This window comes from Emys orbicularis, chromosome 7 (assembly GCF_028017835.1).
Source record: "Emys orbicularis isolate rEmyOrb1 chromosome 7, rEmyOrb1.hap1, whole genome shotgun sequence".
Classification (NCBI taxonomy): Eukaryota; Metazoa; Chordata; order Testudines; family Emydidae; genus Emys; species Emys orbicularis.
Window position 1 is genome coordinate 21,738,370 of NC_088689.1, and position 22,623 is coordinate 21,760,992.

Below are 22,623 nucleotides of genomic sequence, written 5' to 3' on the forward strand. Positions count from 1 at the left end.
GCCCCATGTAGCCTAGTATGTGTGTACCATCCCATAAGCAGTGCAGCCTGCTCCCTCCAGCAAGGTTGGTTCATTCCACAGGCCAGTGGGAGGAGGGGGGGGGGGGGGGGCAGGAGAATGTATTTCAGAGCCTTGGCCAGCAGCTCGTCCCTCACCCTTACCGGCTGATAGAAGGAGCAGTCCCTGTGCTCCCCGAGAAAAGAAACTGTAATTGTGACAGACCACAGCACAGCCTGCACTTGTATCTAGCTCCCTCTCTCATTTAAAAATAGCCCTGAAAATGTTGTCTTAATGTGCCATCTCACAAAGAAATTAGGTTTTAGTTTTAAATAGAACCGTATCACCACACTGCCCAGGATTAACTCAATGAAGGGCGGAGGGAACACTGATGTGGACATGGATAACATAGTCTGTAATAAATGGACATCTCCCAGGCAGAGACTATTCTGATTGCAATGTTTGTGAACTCTGAATGTATTTTAATAGACATGGAGAAACAGACATTTTGAATATAGAGGCCCTGATCCTACAATCAGATCCATTTGGGGAGAAATTCATTTGTTGAACTTACAAGCCTCAATCCTATAATGCAATCCATGTAGGCAGATTCTTGTGTCTACATGGAGTCTGACTGAAGTCAACATGCAGACCACAAGGGTCCATCTGTGCAGACCTGACTGCAGTAGCAGGGCCACAGGTTATAACCAGAACATAGACATTATTACCATTATATTACTACTAATAACAGTAGCTTCTATAACGTAAGGAAACCAGTCCCTTATTATTTACAGAACTCTTTTCACCTGGAAGGACATGATTTATGGTTGCCACCTGGCTCAAAATGAGTGAAGGAAACTTGACATTCCCTGGTCTGTCCTGTAGCCTGCCAGCCTAAATTGCAGGACACTTTAGGCTAGGATTTACAAAGGGGCCCAAAGGAGTTAGGTGCTCACCTCCCATCAAGAGACTCCCAAATACATTTCCTGTGCCTTGACACAGCAGCACTGTGATGGAATCACCATCCCACCATGGCATTTTACAAATATGAGTTTAGATGGAGCGGCACAGAGTAACGATTCGAGGACTTCGCAAAGTGGCATCTCTACTGCTTTCAGCCATGTCAGGATTCTGCTCTCAGCTCCTGTCAGATCTTTAATATATCGCTCTCTCTACACACAGGGAACTGCTGACAATTTAAGTGGGAATTTTGTAGGGAAGAGTGAAATATCAAGGTTAAGCACCAATGTGTGGACCCCTATTTACCATATATGCAGCCCTGAAAGTTTATCCAATAAACATCACATTTAAGGGGTCCTATTCTCCCATGTCTGCATTGGCTAATTACATGTGTAACTCCCATGACTATTAACAGGAATCACCTGTGAAAGTTCCCTGTGCACTATGTGAAGAGTAAACCCCAAAAACTGGCTACTCTTTAAATGAAGTTAAAATATTATGAGCAGAAAATATCTTTATTTTTACATCACTGCTGTATTTCACTATCACTGAAAAGAAAGTCAATTCTGCTGTAGGTAAGAGCAGACTATAAATTTATCTAACAACATATACGGAAGCTGGTGAAAATATTTTAAATCTGCCTGAGGTTATAAAACGATAAATCACATTGAGCTACACCACTGTAGTAAGCCATTTTCCCTTAATGGTTTTCTATATTTTATTGCTTCAATAAAATCCATCACCTATCACCCTAAGAACTTCAGTCATATACCCTATGGTAATTCTCAATTAACACACAAAACCCCCCAAGGTTTCAGTAATTTTAAGGTTCTGACACAAATCCACTAGAGGAACAGGAGATGAGAATGATGGACTATCCAGCCTTAACTTTGAAAAGAAAAAAACAGCCTCTACAGAAGTTTATGAAAGTTGATATAAACTGTAATTTCTCTATAGCCTTATACTAGCAGTTGATAAAAATGGACTCTGATGAATGGCCCTATATCCATGTATTTATATATCCATCTATAATATGAAGATTATTAAATATATATGCTGTGTCTAGTCAAACAAATTTAATGGGCTGAGAAAGGTTCATATAATAATAAGATGGGATGATAATATCATTTATATCTATGTAAGTGTTTGTGTTCCAAAGGATCCCAAAGTGCTTTGTAAACCAACTGCATGGCTGAAGCACAACCAACTCTGAGCTAACCATAGATAATCAAGAGGCACATATTACCCTGCACAGAGGAGAAGGAAGAGAACATCTTGACGAAGGAATCCAGGGAAAACCCTTACTCTGAGGCAAAGTGCACTAGGATCTTTTACTTCCACACTCACCACCTCTGTTTTTTTTAGGTTTCATCCAAAAGACACCCACGCACACAATAAATTGCAGAGAATTAAATTTATTAGTCTACATTTCGTTTACACTACTGCCATTCTAGTTAGTAACTATATTTTGGAACAAAAGAGAAAACAAACATAATTAAAATATCTTAAATATGTGCACAGCCAGTTTTTTTTTTAAAAGGGTGTGACAAGAACACAGAGGCTGCCATCCCATAATAGCACCCTGGTTGCTTCCAACAATACCTGGCTCTCTCCTTCAGCAATGTCACTTTCACCAAGAGCTTTCCTGAACCTCTCTCTAGGTATTATCTCAACAAATAGGTCATCATCATCGACCTGATGTTCTCTCTCTGCAAGTGACACAGCGGTATCATCTTTGACCAATTCTGACATCTTTTGTTTCACTGACACTCATCTCTTCATTCAGAAGGAAAAGGGGAGGATCATTCCTGTGTAGGAACTTGTTAGAAGTTGTGCCAATGGAAAGATTGCCTGAAGAACAGTAGATGGATCTCATCATAGGTTTTGGAATGATTTCCTGAGGCACTTGAAACAATCTATTTTGTCATCACCTGAAAGGAAGGAGACCTTGAGAGGAGTGCCCTCTTAATGGCTTGGTCCATTTAGCCACTACCACTGATGTGCTTGTAGATTCATTAATTTATTTACGTAGCATTATGAATCACAAAAGATGCATAATTACTGAAGAATTCCATTCCTCTGTGAGCTTTAGTTGAGCCAGGTGCACAGGTCTATAGCACAGTCTTCCATATCAAACACAGTTCTGCTACTGTATTCTGTGGTAGCCTTGCAACTATTGTGGGGTATATGAAATGGACATCCAGTAAAGAAGCATGCTTCATGCCAACATTATACATAGAACTTTCAACGCTATTCTTTCCTGGTATATAATTAGACTCAAGTATTTCCAACTTTAGCCAGTCCCAGGGCTTTCTGCCCCTTGCAAGGCACAAGAACAAAACTTCAGTTGCTCCTTTCTTGTGAGTCACATTAAAAATTCTGGCAATCAATTGGTTCAGTGTGAGAATGACTCAAACCATCTCTGGCTACTGAAAATAATGGATTCTTCATTCTTGAGATCAGGTTTTCTAGAAAGTAAGGCACAAACATTCCACTCAAAATAGTTTTGGTCTGAGGACAAGCACAGTCAGTGACAACATCACTGCTGCAGAAAGAATTTTTTTGTATTTGACTCAGATGCTCAGCAAACGTATTTTATATGGCATATCTCAAACCATTACTTTTCTTTATATGCATGATGGGTCAAATTTTCTAGTCTACTATGGTCACGTAGCAGTGCTCAACCAGTACACAAGATGTGAAATGATTGCAGCCAGATCTCCAAGTACTCACTGCCTGAGCCCCCTACTTCTTGGTCTGCATACACCCCATACTAAGGTAGACGAATGAGGAGCCAGGAAGCAGAGGAATCACTGAAGTAGGGTCATGGGGCTTGAAGAGCTGTAGTGGAGCCAGCGTACTACTGAGCTCCTCACTCCAGACAGTGCTCAACTCCCCGGTCCATTTCAGGACCCCCTGTCAGGCGACCGGGATGAGGGCTGTCTAGCTTAGTGCTCAAAGCAAGCGTCAGGCTTACCAGTTGGCGCGTGCGTCAGAAACCAAGGACTAGGGTCAGAGTTGGAGTCAGCCAATGGAAGCTGAAGCCAAGGGTCAAGCTGGAGGTCAGGAGCTAGATACCAGAGCCCAGAGTCAAGCAGGACGTGGTAGTCAGCAGCCAAACCCAAGGTTCAAACCGGAGGTCAGGAACTGGAGCAAGCAGAGTAGCAGGCAAGGAGGAGTTCAAGACAGGGGAAGGACAGAGGCAAGACCAGGTGCAAGTCAGGAGCAGCAGAAACAAGGTAACGCAGAAGAAGTCACATGAGGATTGACCAGCCGGCGAGCTGCTGGCTAATCAGGCAGCCTCCTGCAGGCCAGATGTACTGATGAGGCTGGAGGCTAGCTCTGATAAAGGCCTTGATTCCGGACAACCCTTCCCCCCAACTCATCCAGGAGAAACAAGTGCCCCTGACAAACATGGTGATGCAGTGGAAAGATCACTGCCCCTCACAGAGATGGCTGACTTGAAGAGCCACCAACAAAGGTAGTCAAATGCTTAAGATTCAAAGCTTTATGCTGGAAGAGCTAGAAATAAACACCAAATTATTATTATTGTTGTTTATTTATATTGTGGTATCACCCGTGTCATGGAGTAGAACCCCATTGTGCTAGGTGCTGTACAAACAGTGAACAAAAGGATTGTCATTGCCCCAAACAGTTTACAATCTAAGTAATTGCTTGAGTTTCCATCAAAATTCTGGAGTCTTGGTGGGTCTGTGATAGATCCTCATAGATCTGAGTTCATACTCTCACATAACCCAGTTTAATAAAAAGGACCTATGATAATATTGTAGCAATATGCTATCATCATGCAATTGTAAACTGCTAATGTCACAAAGTTCTGTATATCTACATATAGTTTTTTAGCCTTTACTTCAAAAGCAGAAGGTACTGAAATTAACTGGAATATAAATGCAGATTTGCAGGCATACAAAGTTACTATTTGGTGAGCATCCAATCTTGATTAGCATGTGTTTCCCATAATGATTGGCAACAGTAATTATTCCTGATATGATGCATATGTAAGGGATGAAACAAGAGGGGAAAGTGCGTTACTATAAAGTGCCCAAAAACATTCAACTGTGATGAATTAGCCGTGGCATTGTCTTCAGGATCCTGGTATCATATTGAAGGGTGACGAGCAGAGTTTGGAAACCAATACCACAAAGCGCACGGATTCTTTTCTTGCAAATCCAGACACTCTGACACTTTAGCAAATGCACAAGAATATATCATGTAACCTATTTATATACTAAAGAAATCAGTCTAAACTAATGGACAATGCCTGTTAACAAGAGACATGAGAGGATAACAACAACTAATATCAAAAGATTTGTATTTATTAATGTTGTAATATAAAGGAAATAATAAACCCCTTCAAACTGAGCTTCTAATTTGTTCTAATCCCCTGGGTGTAACTAGTTCAGTGCTGGCTGCCTCTCTGTCTCAGTCTCTTTAGATTGGTCAGGACAAGCGTTTGCCCAAATCACAACAGCTGGCTGGAACAGCCCTTTCCCTCCTGTTTTTCCCTACAACTTTCCCTTAAAGCACAATGACTTTTAAATCCTTCCAGGCTCAAAGCCCAGTAAGCAGTAAAGCGCTAAAGCCCAGCACAAAGTGATATTTATTTCTCCAAGCTATTATTTTTTCATATAAAAATCCAATGGAAAAATAACCCCAATAACATTTGTTATAGCAATGGGCGGACTTGAAGCACTTATGAAGGGTGAATGTGTTGTACCTGTGCCCTGGGATTGGCATGGTGTGCCTGCCTCTTTACACAGTCATCACTAAGCAAAAAAATAAAAAAATAAAAAGCTGCACCTCATATAAGCTCAGACCTTTTCCTTGACTGCTGGAAGAAATTATTTTGAAGAAAGCTTTCAGGGAACTTGGAGTTCTACAGCTCCAGTGGGGAATGGATAAAGAACTAAAATGAACAGCCACAATGGCTGCATAGTGGTTTACTTAATTATAGAGTTGGCAGCATTTGCCAGAAAGGCGACAATATTACACACAGTTAAAGCAAAGGACAAGTAAAAATCATGGCACATAAAGCCACAGGGCAAGAGAAAAATTATCAAAACAGAAGATCATTGTCTGACAACACCAAACCAGTGCACTGTCCACTTTACTAGCTTCACAGATCCTTAGAAACCACTTCAATAATACATTACTAAGCAGAAAAAGTTGTGTGTGGTCCAGTACTAGAGCAGGAGATTGAAAACTGATATTTCTGGCTCTGCCAATGAGATGTGTGTGACCTACCACACTGACACAGCTGTGCTGCTAAGCTTAATTAACTAATTTTAGTAAAGTGCTTAGAGATCCTTGGATAGAAGAATCCACAGAAATATAAAAAAACATTATTTAATGACCTTATCACATAAAATTAAGATTTGTTACTAAACTTAGCAATCAGTAAAAGGTAAAGTTTGTTTTCTTGACTCTAGTTATATCCTCTGAACTCCTGATTCAGCAAGGTACTTAAGGACGTGCCAAATTTTAACCACATGAGAAATCTTACTGAAGTCAATAGGACTCAAACTTATGCACATGCTTAAGCTGAACTGGAGCTTAACGGTGTACCCAATGCTCTATGAGTGCAACAGCGATAGGTTTTCTGACTTCTTCCCCAGGCTTAGTGGCAAAGACTTCCCCCTGCCCACCAGTTGCTTCCCAGGCTGGCATATTTCATGTACTGCACTTCCATGTGGAGCCCAGGCATCTGACCACAGCTGAGGAAATCTAAAAGAACTAGAGAACAATTTAGGAAACAACAAAGTAATAACCATGCAGGGTTTTGTTTGTTAGTCTGATGTTTAAAACAAAACAAAGTGATCACATGGAAATGCTTTAATGATTTTCCTCTCTCCAGTCAGATCCCCTCTAAAAAACAGGAATAAGAACTTCTCTCACTAGGAAGAGAAATTTCAGATTCAGCCCTTTTTCTGGACCAGCACAGGGTGGATCATGACAGAGAAATGGGTACCCATGGAGAGAAGATAAAAGGAAACTAATGATATCTTTCTCTTCACTGGTTCCTGCTGATCTATCAATCCAGCACTGACAGAAAGCAGCAATCAGTAGCAGACATCTTCCATCGAAGGGGAGGGTAAGCAGTAAATAAACCTTCTGCAGTGATTGAGGAAGATTCAGCAGATGATCCAGCTTATGGAAATTCCAATGACTAGTGTGTAAACACTGCAGGGAGTGAAGAGGCAGCATTGCTCTGAGCACTGTCTCCACACTGGCCACACGCCACACTGTCATGTCAGACAACACTTCTTAACTGTGGCGGAATACCATGATATTGAATCTTTCTCTAGGTTAAAGAATCAGGAAAAAGAACCAGGTAAAGAAGTTCCCGAGGGTATGTCCACACTACATCCCTGTAGCTATGCCGCCATAACCCTGTAGTGCAGACGCAGCCGATACTGTACTAACGGAAGGGGTTTTTCTGTTGGTGTAGGAACACAACCTCCCTGAATAACGGTAGCTAGGTTGATGAAAACATTCTTCTGTCAACATACCTGCTTCTACACTGGGGGTAGGTCGGCAAAGCTACATCAGCCAGAGGTGTGGACATAGCTACGTTAACCTATGTTTTAGGTGGAGATCAGGCGTGAGAAAGAATTAAGCTCTTACTGTACCTGACCATGAATCTCTGTTCCTTGAGGACTTGAACCTATCTGCACCTAACTATCCTTGAAAAACTGACCCACAGTGACTAGAATCAATTCAACTACAGCTAATACTTCTTTTAGTTAATGTCAAATGCAAAACACGTTTTGATAAACTTCGTTTTTTCTTATGTACCCAGCACATTTAAGTTTTATTGAACTATTAAAAAAAAAAAAAAATTTTAAAATGCAGCTTTTCTGCATTTTTAATTGAACACCAATTTCTATCCAAATGCAGCTTGACGCAAATCATGAGTAAGAAATTTATAAATAAAAAAATCATTTATAAATAAAAATGTCATTCACCATTTTCTAACATAATAAAAAAATGAAAAAATTAAGAATCAGAATAAATGTATGTTGAGCTATATAACTACCTAAATAAACTTGTATAGATATGTACCCTCTTGATTAGCAAGAAAGTATCAAATTTAGTGTAAAGGCTATATTTAATTGCAAACCAGCATGTTTCAATGGTTATATCAACTGTTGAGAATGAACTTTTCTTTAGGAAAATAACTAAAAAATACAAATGCAAAACAAGATTAAAATTGATTATTCAGTGTTACCTGCTTGCTAATTTAAATCATGATTAAAATCTGTGATTTAAATCACTTCGATTTCATCAATGCACCCTGCATGAGCAGCCAAAGGGACATCTATAATCGAGCTCTCAACATTGCTAACCTCAGTGGTACTGAACCAGTGTCAGCAAAGCTGTGAAATATTACAAAAATGTCCTCAATGTAGACACACATCAAGAAGTCACCTTAGTTACTTGAAAAGCAAAGGCCACAGCTTCAGTTTATGACATTTAGTTTTAAAATACAGTGAGAAATCCTGACCACGGCACTGATTTTCCTAATTTTGAGTTCCAGTATTGCTAACCTCAAATGTTCAATGATCATGAGCCAGCCCAACCAAAAATCTAGAGATTGGCTTCAAAATCATGAGATCTTTGATGCTGTTTATTTCCATTCTGTTTTTTTAGTCTTTAGGTTCTACTTGGGTTACATTTTCAAGGTTTTTCTCTGCCACCACAAAGGCTGTATGAAAAGCATTGAATATTGCACGAGTTGGCAACACTCAAGTTCACAGGAATGGAACGCTCGCCCAGATGAGGTCTGCCCCAGTTAGCTGCCTTTAGAATATATATATAGATATACAATGAAATTCCAATTTATATAGGTTCATCTCTTGTGAACAATTTTGGTGTCCCTCTTTTTTTTTTTTTTGCGGTGATGTCTGCTTTGCCCCCATTCTTAATACTAATATGAAATTAAACTCTTTGGTTGGAAGCGGTAGGTACTGGGATTGTCCTCGTTCAGATGTGTTTGATGCCTAGTTATATATCGGGGCTGTGTGGCTTTCCTTTCAGATGTTTTAGCATCTGATACTGTGGTTTTTGTTCAGTGCTTAGGTACTTTGTCTAGGTGCCTTGTAAACTGATTAAACAAACAAACAAAGAGACAAAAGGGATATTAATGTGCATGTTTTCTAACTTCCGAGACATGAATAAAATGAAATCATAGAGATTCCAGCAAATAAGCCTATCACATGGAAAATGCCCATTATATGATGCAACATTGAGATGAAGTCTGGATTCTTGACATCTGGTGCAGGCAACCTGAGTCAGAACCTAAGACCATTGAAAATGAGACAGCAATTCCATTACAAATTGCTTATCTTCCCATGCCCAGGTGCTGCTTCTCCCAGATTTCTGCATTCTGTGGGGGAACAAGAGCAGATGGCCAGAAGGGGTTAAACCAGCATCCTTCCCCTACTGACATCTTATGCATCTTCTTTCCATTTCGAAGGGCAACTTGCTTGTTCACTGACAGAATGGCAGAAGATCTCCTTCGCATTTTCTTCAATGCATTGTGACATCCTAGAATACTCAAGGACTGACTGAGGAGATATTTGAGCCATTAGTGCTTATCTTCGAAAACTCAAGGAAGAAGGGAAAGAGTCCAGAGGACTGGAAGAGGGCAAACATAGTGCCAATCTATAAAAAGGGGAATAAGGACAACCTAGGGAATTACTGACCAGTCATCTTATCGTCAATACCTGCAAAGATAATGGCTCAAATAATCAAGTCATCAATTTGCAAACACCTAGCGGATAAGAAGGTGATAAGTAATGGACAGCATGAATTTGTCAAGAACAAATCATGTCAAACTAACCTAACAGCTTTCTTTGACAGGGTAACAAGCCTTGTGGATGGGGGGAAGCTGTAGACGTGGTATATCTTGACTTTAGTAAGGGTTCTTATACTGTCTTGCATGACTTTCTCATAAATGAACAAGGAAAATACAGCCTAGATGGAGCTACTATAAGGTAGGTGCATAACTGGTTGGAAAACCGTTCCCAGAGAGTAGTTATCAGTGGTTTATAGTCAAGCTGGAAGGGCATATCAACTAGGGTCCTGCAGGGATCGGTCCTGGGTCCGGTTCCATTTAATATCTTAATAAATTATTTACATAATGCCACAGAGAGTACAATTATAAAGTCTGTGGATGATACCCAGCTGGGAGGGGTTGCAAGTGCTTTGGAGGATAAGATTAAAATTCAAAATGATCTGGACAAACTGGAGAAATAGTCTGAAGAAAATCGGATGAAATTCAATAAGGAAAATGAAAAGGATGACACTTCAGTAGGAACAATCAACTGCACACATACAAAATGGAAATGACTGCCTAGGAGCGGAAGGGGATCTGAGAGTTATAGTGGATCACAAGCTAAATATGAATCAGTGTTCCAAGAAAAGCAAACATCATTCTAGGATGTATTAGCAGGAGTACTGTAAGAAAGACACAAGGAGTAATTCTTCCAATCTACTCCACGCTTATAGGGCCTCAACTGGAGTATTGTGTCCAGTTCTGGGTGCTACATTTCAGGAAAGATGTGGACAAATTGGAAAAAGTCCAAAGGAGAGCAACAAAAATGATTAAAGGTCTAGAAAACATGACTTATGACGAAAGATTGAAAAAATTGGTTTTGTTTAGTCTGGAGAAGAGAAAACTGAGAGGGGACATGATATCAGTTTTCAAGTATATAAAAGATTGTTACAAGGAGGAGGATGAAAAATTGTTCTCCTTAACTTCTGAGGATAAAACAAGAAGCAACAGGTTTAAATTGCAGCAAGGGGGGTGTAGGTTGGACATTAGGAAAAACTTCCTGTCAGGATAGTTAAGCACTGGAACAAAAAGCCTAGGGAGGTTGCGGAATCTCCACCACTGGAGGTTTTTAAGGTTAGACTAACACCTGTCAGGAATGGCCTAGTTATTATGTAGTCCTGCCTTGAGTGCAGTGGATTGGACTAGATGACCTGCTGAGGTCCCTTCCAGTCCTACACTTCTATGATTCTCATACTGTTAGCTGAGTTAAGCCACATGAATCTGTGCTCGGAAACAACCACACCAACACAGAGCCCCGGGCATGCTAGTGTTACTTCCCCATCTCTTCTGGGAGCTCAATTTGCCATTTATCTTGCTGCTGACTTTCTTGCTTTCTTTCTGCTGTGAAAATGTGGCCTCCCACTTTCCTGATCCCACCTCTTTTCACTGCCTTGACCTGGCAACCAACTAACCAAGCAAAAAGACATCACATGAAGGAGTGGTACCTTCCCGAGACTCTTCAATATCTTTCCAAACAGTAGTGTTCAGAGCTCTGTCTGATTTTCTCTTCTCATCAGAGGACACAGCAGCTCTCCTAGAACATCATTGCGCCCACTCCCGAACATTGCCACAAGAAACCAAACAACTCACTGTCCCCCTTCCCCTTTCCACCTTCTACTTGGGCTATGCCAGTTGTCTATCTTGATGATTGCCTGGGACAAGCACCACGAAATGGTGCTTCCCTCCTCCATCTCCTAGGAGAAGGCTTTTTAACTAAAGCAATATACTAAAAGGAAACATCTACTGAGATCCAAAAGATCCCATTTCAGAATCAAGCGAGTCAATACCTATATTGAATTTCTTATTCTCTACTAGCAATAGAGACTCAGAATTCCTTATTTATTCTGCACAAACTCACAGAAACAGGATATGCTGTCTCATGTATCTGTCCTATGTTTACATTACACACTTCTCTAGTTGTAACTGTAAAACCTTTATAAAGATACATTTTATTTTTAACGGTGTTTATGTTTATAACCCTGAGTGTTACTTCCCCTCTCATGAATAACTGTGTTTATAGTTTGGAATTTTACACTACTGAACCATTTTTCATATTGTTCTGTGTATCCACATATGTTGCCTCTATGCTGTGTTTAAATTAATTTTAAAATCACAATTTCTATTCCTTATAGACCTATGACTCAACTGAAACTAACAAAGAGTGTGTGTAAAACTCAATAGTTTATAATGATTAAAATCCAAGACAACAGTTTATCAGAATTATTTTTACACACAGTCCCCTAAAGACTTTACAGCAGTTTTATATCTATGAATCTCTTCTTAAGAAAAAACATCTTGTAAGGAATACAGAACACTTCAAGGAGCTGGCAAAGTTTTAATTTAGAACAAGTTCTGGTGAAGGCTGCTCCTCAGGTTCTAAATGAAGCAGAAGTTAAAGTAACACCTTTGAGTTTTAAATTGGGTAAAATAAACAAATAAGGGTTGGGAGAATTAAGCTAATGGGGATAGAAATGTTGCCATGGTTTTGTTTTAAATTTAAATAGAAACACACACCCACTTTTATATCTATCTAGGTATATAAGGACACCCAAACACAACAGCATAATGCTAGCACAGGACAAACAGCTGGCAATACAAACAAAAATCAATCTGACCAGTCTATTTTCAATGTCCAAGCTGACTGAAAAGTAAACAACCAGCATAAATGTAGAAAAATTAATTAGATCTTTGAAAGCGCTCTGAGATTTAATAATTTACAACATTCAACTAAACAGTGGTATCAAGAGTAAGACATTTTCTTCCAAATGTGAATTAAAGGAACAGTATCCCTTTATGGTATACTCCAAATTCCTAGTAGGAGCAAGGGCCAAATGCCACAATGATTTAATCACTTGTAACTTTATTCATGTGTGTAGTCCCATTGAAGTCAATAGGACTACTGGTGGGGAGTAAAGTTATGCACGTACTAAAGTATTTGCAGGATCAGGGCCACATATGTCAATAGCATTAGAAATTGATTTGCTTCAGAGGCACAAAAACATTGATTTATTTACTGAATGAGTGTGATTACGCCTGCCCCAAGTCCTATTTCTCACCCCATGAAGAGCACAGATTGGGACACTAGTACCAAAGCACCATGAGATTCTGTGAGAGTTTAAAACAAAAAACAAAAACAGGGTTTTGTTCCACATTGCCATTTATGGCAACTTCACCACTTTCCTCTCATTTACTCCCCAGAATCTGATCCAATGGCCACTGGGGCTAATAGGAGTCTGACAGTCAGGCCCATCTGAATCCTTCACATGCTGTCAGATGTCGCTTAGGGCATAACAGGATTCAGATTCAGATCCATAAAGAGCATAAATAGAGTTTGCAAATAAGCTCCTTTAACTGAGTTAACAATAACTGTTTCTGTTATTCATTTCATGTGTAAGCTCCCCATTATTCGTTATACATTTGTTTCAGAAATTCTAAATTACACAACTTTCCATTAATAAGTGCATTCCTCTTTAAGTGTCTACTTTAGAAATGTTAATAAGTAGTTCTAGTGATAATAGTCTAATTCATAAACATGCAGGAAAAAAACCTATTGCTTCATGAAATACTGAAATACACTTAGAAATTTGGGAACTATTTCTAGAAGTGTTTGGTGCAATTTAAAAGCAAGTAAATAGCAAACACTTATTGTACTCATTAAAAATGGGAAAACAGGAAAAACCTATTCATTATCTATTTGAAAAATATAACCTATTATTTTTAATAATGCATGAACATTTAATGATTGAAATTTACAGCTTCTCTTGCATAAAGAACCATTGATTTTGTAGATCAAATTATCAGAAATTCAATATGGGGCTGATAACTTTTGCAAAAGTCAGAGTGGAATCCTGGGTCCACCAAAGTCAATGGCAAAACTCCCATTGATTTCAACAGAGACAGGATTTCACTCAGAGTCTACCTGGTTCCAAACTGTTTGCCCATGGCACATAGTGGTGCTTCTACAAAAATTAGAGGTATAACTTTGTTGACCAATCTCACAAGGTTGTTTGAAATAGCAGTATGGGCACAGAATAGCTGAGACTCAAGGATATGTGTTTGTTATTCCATCAATTTATGCTCTGCCAATCAAATGACAGTGTGATGAGTACACATATGATTGCCCTCTGACCAGTGTGAATCACTGCTCAGTGATGCATATTTTGGGGATGAACACAAAGAACAGAAAAGAGTCCTGTGGCACCTTATAGACTAACAGATGTATTGGAGCATGCGCTTTCGTGGGTGAATACCCACTTCGTCGGATGCGGCTACCCCTCTGATACTTGACAAAGAACAGAAAACATCTTCATTTGCTGTACCAGTATAACACACAAGAGGTGGTGTTATAGGTTGCTAAATACTGATTAGCAGTATAAACATGCAGTGATATTGCTAATGATTCTGGATTCAATCCTTCTACTGACTACAGTACAAGCAGGATCAACCCCACGATCAAAAAACAAACAAAAATAAAATGTATGTTCAAGAGCCTTAAACCAAAGGTTTCAGCCCATAAAATAAGACTCCACCTTCCCCATTCTGATCCATTAGAGAATGAGAAGATTTCAGGGAGTGAGAAAGATGACCATTTTTATGAGTCACTATTCTTGACCAGGTGGGATAACTAATACTTTGTCTAAACTTTCCCAGTTATTCAAGTGTCACAATAGGATATCTGGATATTGTGACACTATCTGTTGTTTACATAGATATGCCCCTTTATACAATTACTTTCACACAGAAGATGAAATGCATACACTTGCGTGAACTAATGGACTTTTTCTCATGTTAATTTAAGACTGTACAATAATCAAAGTATCCTAGCACAGGAAGAAAACAAGACAAATGATGGTTGATGACACTTCTAGTCCTCGTTTTCTTTGAGGAAACCATCCCTGCAGATCAGAACAGTCAGGGATTTCAGTAAGAGTCTGGACCACTAAAGAAAGGGCTGACAATCTATACATCCAGGAAAGTATCAAGTAGGTGGCTGTCTAAAGCTGCTCAGCAATTTGCAATGTTAGAATAAATCCCAGGAGAGATGGATTAGTGGGAAGAGGGAAAGTGAGGAGGTCAGAAAGATGCATGATATTTTATTCATCATGATTCTACAGTTTATCACAATGCTCTGCACATTATCCCAGTTCTGCAGCTTGTCATGTAAATATCAGGTATACATATGGAGTGTACGTATATAGATGTCCCATGATTTTCAGAAGTTGTTAGTGGTTTTGGGTGCCTCAACTTTTGGGCACATACCTCCTCCACCTTCACTAGGTATCCTACTGGGACTTCTTTTTGATTAAAGTTTACCACATCTCCAGTTTATTTACTTGCAAAGTCAGTCTGAGGCAAATTCACTTTTCAGCTGATCTGCTAACTTGCTATTGACAACAACTAAGCATCTCCACAAACACTGATCCAAACAAATACTGCTGAGATCATCTCCTCTCCTTTCTCTTGTGAGTGCTAGTAACGTTTCCCTCCACATGGCTAAGTTGATAACGTTTATTTATGGTTTTATGATAATCCTCCTCCCCATTTTCACCTCATTTTCAAGCAATCTATTGTCCTGACCTTTGTATATATGTTAAAAGTTCCCCAAGCTTCTATGTCCTTTATAGTTGCTTTTGTAAATTCTACTGATTTCCCTCCTACAAATATTGCCTGCTGCTTCCCTCTTTATTAGCCGATCTAGTCAACATTGCTCTGTAACACAATCATGCATTTGGGAGCTACTTCAAGAATTTTTATTCTCATTCTCTTCCTCCCCTCCCCCAAATAATTAAGGTCAGGATTTTGCTGACCCTGCATAGATGTGCAATAGGTGGGAGGGAGCCTTCCTCCCTCCTTTCTCTACCCCACATTCTGTGATCGAGATCCAGTTACTTGGCGCTGTAGATGGAGTGGACTGCAACAACACAGAAGAGCCAGTGAGCCATTCCCCCTACTCTGCACCAGATACATGGAGTGTTGGAGCCAATGATCTGCTTAAACATCAATCCCATGGCATGTCATGTCATAACGGCACTCCACTCTAGCATACAGCCTCAGGAGCTAGGTCAATATTCCCAGTCCTTTCATTCAGAGGATGAAATTTACTCCGGTACACAAGGCTCTCCACACTATTTCATACTTGCATGGGTGAGACTGGGAAATTAGAACAGAGTGACCTCACAGGGGTGCCTATGTGCCCTAAAAAGAGCCCCTTGTGTTGGTCAGACACAAGCTAGAGTGGAAGGCTATTATGGCATGCCACATGATAGGCGTTTAAGCAGATCATTGGCTCCAACAACCTATGCAACCGGTGCAGGAGGGTCACTGATCCTTCTGAATTGTTAATCCCATAGGTTCTGGAAGTAGGGATGCTGGAGCATTCCCTGGCTTTAAGTGGTTTCCATTATATACAGCAGGGATCGGCAACCTTTGGCATGCGCCAGCACATCCCTTTGCCCGCGCCACTTCCTGCAGCCCCCATTGGCCTGGAATGGCGAACCGCAGCCAGTGGGAGCCACGATCGGCCAAACCTGCGCACGTGGCAGGTAAACAAACCGTCCCGGCCCACCAGGGGGCTTACCCTGGTGAGCCGCGTGCCAAAGGTTGCCGATCCCTTATATACAGGGTTTACCATTTGGTTCAATGGCTCTCAGCACCCCCACTATAAAAATTGTTCCAGCACACCTGGTTAATCCACTCCATCTGCACCGAACCAAGTAACTTCAACCACAGAATGAGAGTCCCAGAAAAGTCCAGTACTGGCAAGCATACTGGACTCCCCAAACAGGGCAGGGAGGGGTGGGTAAGTCTGAAGCCAGGATCCCTCACACTCCAGTAAACAAAGCTGAGTCAGCACACAGGGGAGCGTGCACTGCTCTGCCTCCTCCATTGACTCTCTGGCCAAATCAGCTTTTGAGGACTCTTCTATAGTCCACTCTGCGCCCATCACTGCAGAATGTGTTTTAGCAGTATTGCCCTTACTGTACAAAAGAGTTAAAACAAACATTGCTTAGACACAGAATGCACAGGATAAAAACTGAGCAGATCCCATTTCCTCCTAACAAACACTAGCACACAGCAGACAGAAGAGATTATAAATTAGCCTTTTTTACAGAAAACCAACAGAATGCTGTTAATGTCAGGGTGTTTTTAAGGTGACAAAGACTAAAGCTAGTCTGCCAATTGTTATGTATATTGCTTAATGATATATGTCCTGTGGCTGCTGCAACATTTATGGCAAATAAACAACTTAATGATTGTGGCCTTCTACTTTTTAACGATACAACTTGATACCGACTTTGACTCTCTCTGTTCAAAAATTACAACTCAGTTCAGCAGTACAGCATTTTCATTAAGCTGGTCTGTAGTTTCATGCTATGTGAAGCGGAGAAGATGCATTTAAAAAATGTTTAATACAGTAATGATCAGAGACCTTGAACATATATAAAGAAACAGGCTTGCTTATTCTGTAACTATGGAAACTACTACATGAAAAAAATATTTTAAAAACATTTCAGCTAATAGAGTTGGAGAATGTACTGGATATGGAAGTCCTAACAATGATATAACCCTGTATATGGGGTAAAAGGGAGGTGTAAATTGAGGCTGACAACACTTATGTGTCTGACAACACATTTTCCTCTAACAGGCCCAAATTCATCTCTACTGTAACTGCACTAATGTCAATGGAGTTGCAGCAGGGATGAATTTGGCCCTCTCTATTGCTTTTGATAAAACCATTGTATAAAGTGTATTTCACCCTTTTAAAAAAATGTTTTGAAGGGGCATTCTATTTAATCAATGAAGCAACACAGTATATTGACCAAAGCAGTCAATAATGTTATCAAGGTAACTTTCCATAACATACCTTACAGGCCCCAGACTGCATTCCTCACACACCCAAAACTCTCACTAAATACTATGGTGCCAGTTCTTCGGTCATTTCCCACGGGAATAACCCTTCTTACGTGAGTAGTCCCATTGACACCAATGGGATGACTCACACAAGTAAAGTTACACATATGCATAAGTGTTGGCCTGATTGGGGGTAAAGAGAGTTTGGGCAGTATAAATAACATTGGATTGGGCCCCAGGTTTGCCTTTTAAATTCTTTTCAAATTCCATTGTATAAACTACCATCATTTCAGCCATCTATCCATGTCATACTGCAGATTAATATTTTACAGATAACGCTGTGACTGTCAGAAAATAGCAAATATCCAACGAGAAACACACATGCCTACTACTTCCTTCATCCTTCCAAGAATTACTGAGGCACTATCTGTGGTGGTTTTTTTTTTTTTGTTAGTTTGTTTTTACATTTGCTTGTCCAATTTTAAATTGTAAGGTCAAATAAACAATTCAATGGTCCTAGACAGTTTTTTGTGCATCTACGGTTGTAAAGCATTTATAAATCAAAATTTTGCAAACTATTTGTTCACAATGTGGATCGCATTTCAGCATGTGGGGGGAGGGGGGACTCCCAATTTGGATTAAATTGTTTTGTCTACATACCCCTATACTCTGTTTTGTCAGTGAAATCTGAATTACTAATTTTCCGGCACTTGGAGATACATACTCGCTCTCTCACCTGGATTAACAGTATAGTTCATAATGGCACCAAAGGACTTGTTATGGTCTGTCAGGTCAATGTGCAAATTAAAAAAAGATTTATTGGTACACAGAGGCTTCCTTTGGAGCTGTTACAGGGTGTATTGTTAATCTAGCTGCCTTGCATATGCACATTGTGATTACATGCTAAATGTCCGTACAGAAATTTTACTGAACAAAACCTGGACACTATTTCTAAACTAGTCAGCTATATTGTACTATATACGGTGAAGAACAAATCAATTTTTAAACATTTACAATATACTAGGGCTGTCGATTATTCGCAGTTAACTCACGCGATTAACAAAAAAATAATTGCAATTAAAAAATTAATCGCTATTAATTACAGTTTTAATCTCACTGTTAAACAATAGAATACCAATTGAAGTTTATTAAATATTTTTGGATGTTTTCTACATTTTCAAATATATCGGTTTCAATTACAACACAGAATACAAAGTGTACAGTGCTAACTTTATATTATTTTTAATTACAAATATTTGCACTGTAAAAATGATAAACAAAAATAGTATTTTTCAATTCACCTCATACAAGTACTGTAGTGCAATCTCTTTATCATGAAAGTGCAACTTACAAATGTAATTTTTTGGATACATAACTGTACTCAAAAACAAAACAATGTAAAACTTTAGAGCCTACAAGTCCACTCAGTCCTACTTCTTGTTCAGCCAAATGCTAAGAGAAACAAGTTTGTTTACATTTAGGGGAGATAATGCTGTCTACTTCTTAATTACATTTTCACCTGACAGTGAGAACAGGCTTTCATGTGGCACTGATGTAGCTGGTATCGCAAGGTATTTACGTGACAGATGTACTAAAGATTCATATGCCTCTTCATGCTTCAGTCATCGTTCCAGAGGACATGCTTCCATGCTGATTGTGCTTGCTAAAAAAATAATGCCTTAATTAAATTTGTGACTAAACTCCTTGGGGGAGAATTGTATGTCTTCTGCTCTGTTTTACTCACATTCTGCCATATATTTCATGTTATAGCAGTCTCAGATGATGACCCAGCACATGTTGTTCGTTTTAAGAACACTTTCACTGCAAATTTGACAAAATGCAAAGAAGATACCAAAGTGAAATTTCTAAAGATAGCTACAGCACTTGACCCAAGGTTTAAGAATCTGAGGTGCCTTCCAAAATCTGAGAGGGACGAGGTGTGGAGCATCCTTTCAGCAGTCTTAAAAGAGCAACACTCTGATGCAGAAACTACAGAACCCAAACCACCAAAAAAGAAAATCAACCTTCGGCTGGTGGCGTCTGACTCAGATGATGAAAATGAACCTGTGTCGGTCTGCACTGATTTTGATGGTTATTGAGCAGAACCAGCCATCTGCATGGACGCATGTCAGACAGAATGGTGGTTGAAGCATCCAGGGACACATGAATCTTTAGTGCATCTGGCATGTAAATATCTTGCAATGCCGGCTACAACAGTGCCATGCAAACACCTGTTCTTTCTTTCAGGTGACATTGTAAACAAGAAGCAGGCAGCATTATCATCTGCAAATGTTAACAAACTTGTTTGTCTGAGCGATTAGCTGAACAAGAAATAGGACTGATTGGACTTGTAGGCTCTAAAGTTTTACACTGGTTTATTTTTGAATGCAGGGTTTTTTTGGTACATAATTCTACATTTGTAAGTTGCACTTTCACAATAAAGAGATTGCATTACAGTACTTGTATTAGGTGAACTGAAAAATACCATTTCTTTTGCTTTTTACATTGCAAATATTTGTAATAAAAATAAATATAAAGTGAGCACTGTACCTTTGTATTCTGTGTTGTAATTGAACTCAATATATTTGAAAATGTAGAAAACATCAAAAATATTTAAATAAATAGTATTCTATTATTGTTTAGCAGCGCGATTAATTTTTTTAATCACTTGACAGCCCTACAAAATTCAGTATGTATGAAATCAGGACTACCACCTGTAAAATCTCTCAGTGCCCATAATGCTCTATGCCAGTTTCATCATGGCATAATTTAAGGAACAGAACTGCAATTCTCTTAACCTGCCTTTACCCAGATGCTGAACCCCACTTTTGACCCTGCCTCCCTTAAGGTCAGAATTCTGCTTCCCTCCCTCTGGATTACCCCCCAGCTTAACAGCATTAACCCACAATTCCTGCAATTGTTAATAAAAGCACAGTTTATTTGTCATAGAGTAGAAAATAAAGAGAAAATCACAAATACGTGTTAGGCAGCATATAAGCAGAGCTGGGCTCTAAGCTGTTAAAGAGAATATTGGTTAGCAAAGACGAATCTCTAACTCTACAGAGAACTATTTGCCCAAGGTAACTACGGTCACCCTGTCTGGCTTTCCACACTCCAGGAAGGCCTCTAATTTAAGGCATTCTGAGGCATTCTGTGCCCTAGATTGTCTCTTATGCCTTTTTGGAAAATCAAGTTTCTTTCTTCTCATGAAACCTCTATCCTCTCTGGTATCCAAGGAGTCTCACTATCCACTATGATAACTTCCTATACCACTATATGGGAGCCTTATCCTTCATTCCAGCCTCAGCAGGTATGGACAATACATGACATCTTCTTTGATTACTTCCTTCCAGTCCTGTACATATAACCAAGAGTTTGAATGATTTTCCAATTGCATATTTGAGATGGGCCTTTGGTTCCTCACTTTTTCTCCCAGTCCCCATCACTGGAAATACTCATTTGGGCAGGGCAGCTGGACTCACTTGTTTTGAACTGTCTGTTCCAACTACAAAAATACAAGATATTCATAAATCAATTACATAAAGCTTCAGAAATTTAATACAAAAATTACAAAACAGGTATCCAGGCTCCTCCTCAATCATGAAAATGCTGGGAAATATGCTCATAGGACTATTTTGGAAGTTCACCTTCAATTCTGATTGTAGTAAACACCAAATGCTGCATAGAAATGGTGTTTCTCAAAGACTAATTCCTGAAACTGTCACACCACACATCTTACCTTGACTTCTAGTTTAAAATTACATTTTAAGGGGGGGAAAGCCCTCTCCTGTTCTATTTTGAAAAAAAAAAAAAATGCAAAATAAATAAATGAAGACAATTTTACAGGTCCTCCTTCAGCTAAACCTTTCAGCCACTTCAATGAGAAGATAATCTTTCTGTGATTATGACCAAACCCTCTCGTTGCTTAGCAACACATAATTAAGGAATATGTTTTCAGATCCGCTTTGCAAGCTGGCCATTATCTGATGAAATTACTGGAGCAACAAATGTCATCCTCATGCAAATGAGTTGGTTGTAGAGAAAGAATGTTTGACTTGTGAAGAAGAGGGCTCAGGATCTCAGAAACATTGTTGGTTTCTTCTTGTCATACATGGATTTTTTTTTAAAAAGGAAGAGAATAGTATAGACTTTTAAAGAACATAATTCACAATTTAAATATGAGGAATAATGGAAGGAATGTTAAATTTATCCTATGGGGAAAAATCATTCAAAACGTATACACCCCGGCAGTCCCTTGCAGCAGTATTAATATGTACTTTCACTCCAATGTTACTAAAGTAATCAGCTGGATCAGATGCACTGCAATTAAATTAACATTTGTGTTCTCAGTATTATGTCAGTTTCATTTTTCAGGCTTTTGGAAATTGTTTATTCAAAAAGCCTGCCTGGATGTCCTTCCTTTGTGCCTGAATCATGTCAATACACATAATGTTGATGAATATTTAAATATGATCTATATTTATAAATTACACAAATTAAATACAATAGTCACAAACGAGGAGGAATCAACTTTTTAAATCTCTGATTGCAGGAAAGGGGGCGGGAGGTCTGAATTTTGACAACTTTATCATTTCCACTTGCAAAATAGTTCTTTATTTAGATTCCCATGGAATGTCATCACTAGCTTGGCACAGTTTCCATGCCTATAAATGGTATACTTTTATTAAGGCATTTTATGCGTGCGCTTGTACAGTACATTGTTCACAATGTGTTTGTATGGTGGTTCAGCTGTGCTGTGCAGAGAAATAATTCCCTCCCATACAGTCACTATCACTGTGCACAAAAAAAAAACATTTTAAAGGGGTTTTAACATTTATCAGAAAAGTCAAAGTAACAAATGAATGGGATCTTCTAAATTTCCTCTTACTGCAAAATGCATTTCCTATGGTACTTTTTGTTGGTCTTTGACTAGTGAGTATCAATTTATATTTTCCAAA

The 22,623-nt window shown here is 39.2% G+C and overlaps 1 protein-coding gene across 2 annotated transcripts in view; it reads right to left on the reverse strand.

Moving 5' to 3' along the window:
* Positions 1-22,623, reverse strand: part of CTBP2 (C-terminal binding protein 2) — a 238,671-nt gene that overhangs the window by 54,708 nt on the left and 161,340 nt on the right. The gene's annotated exons all lie outside the window — the stretch shown is intronic.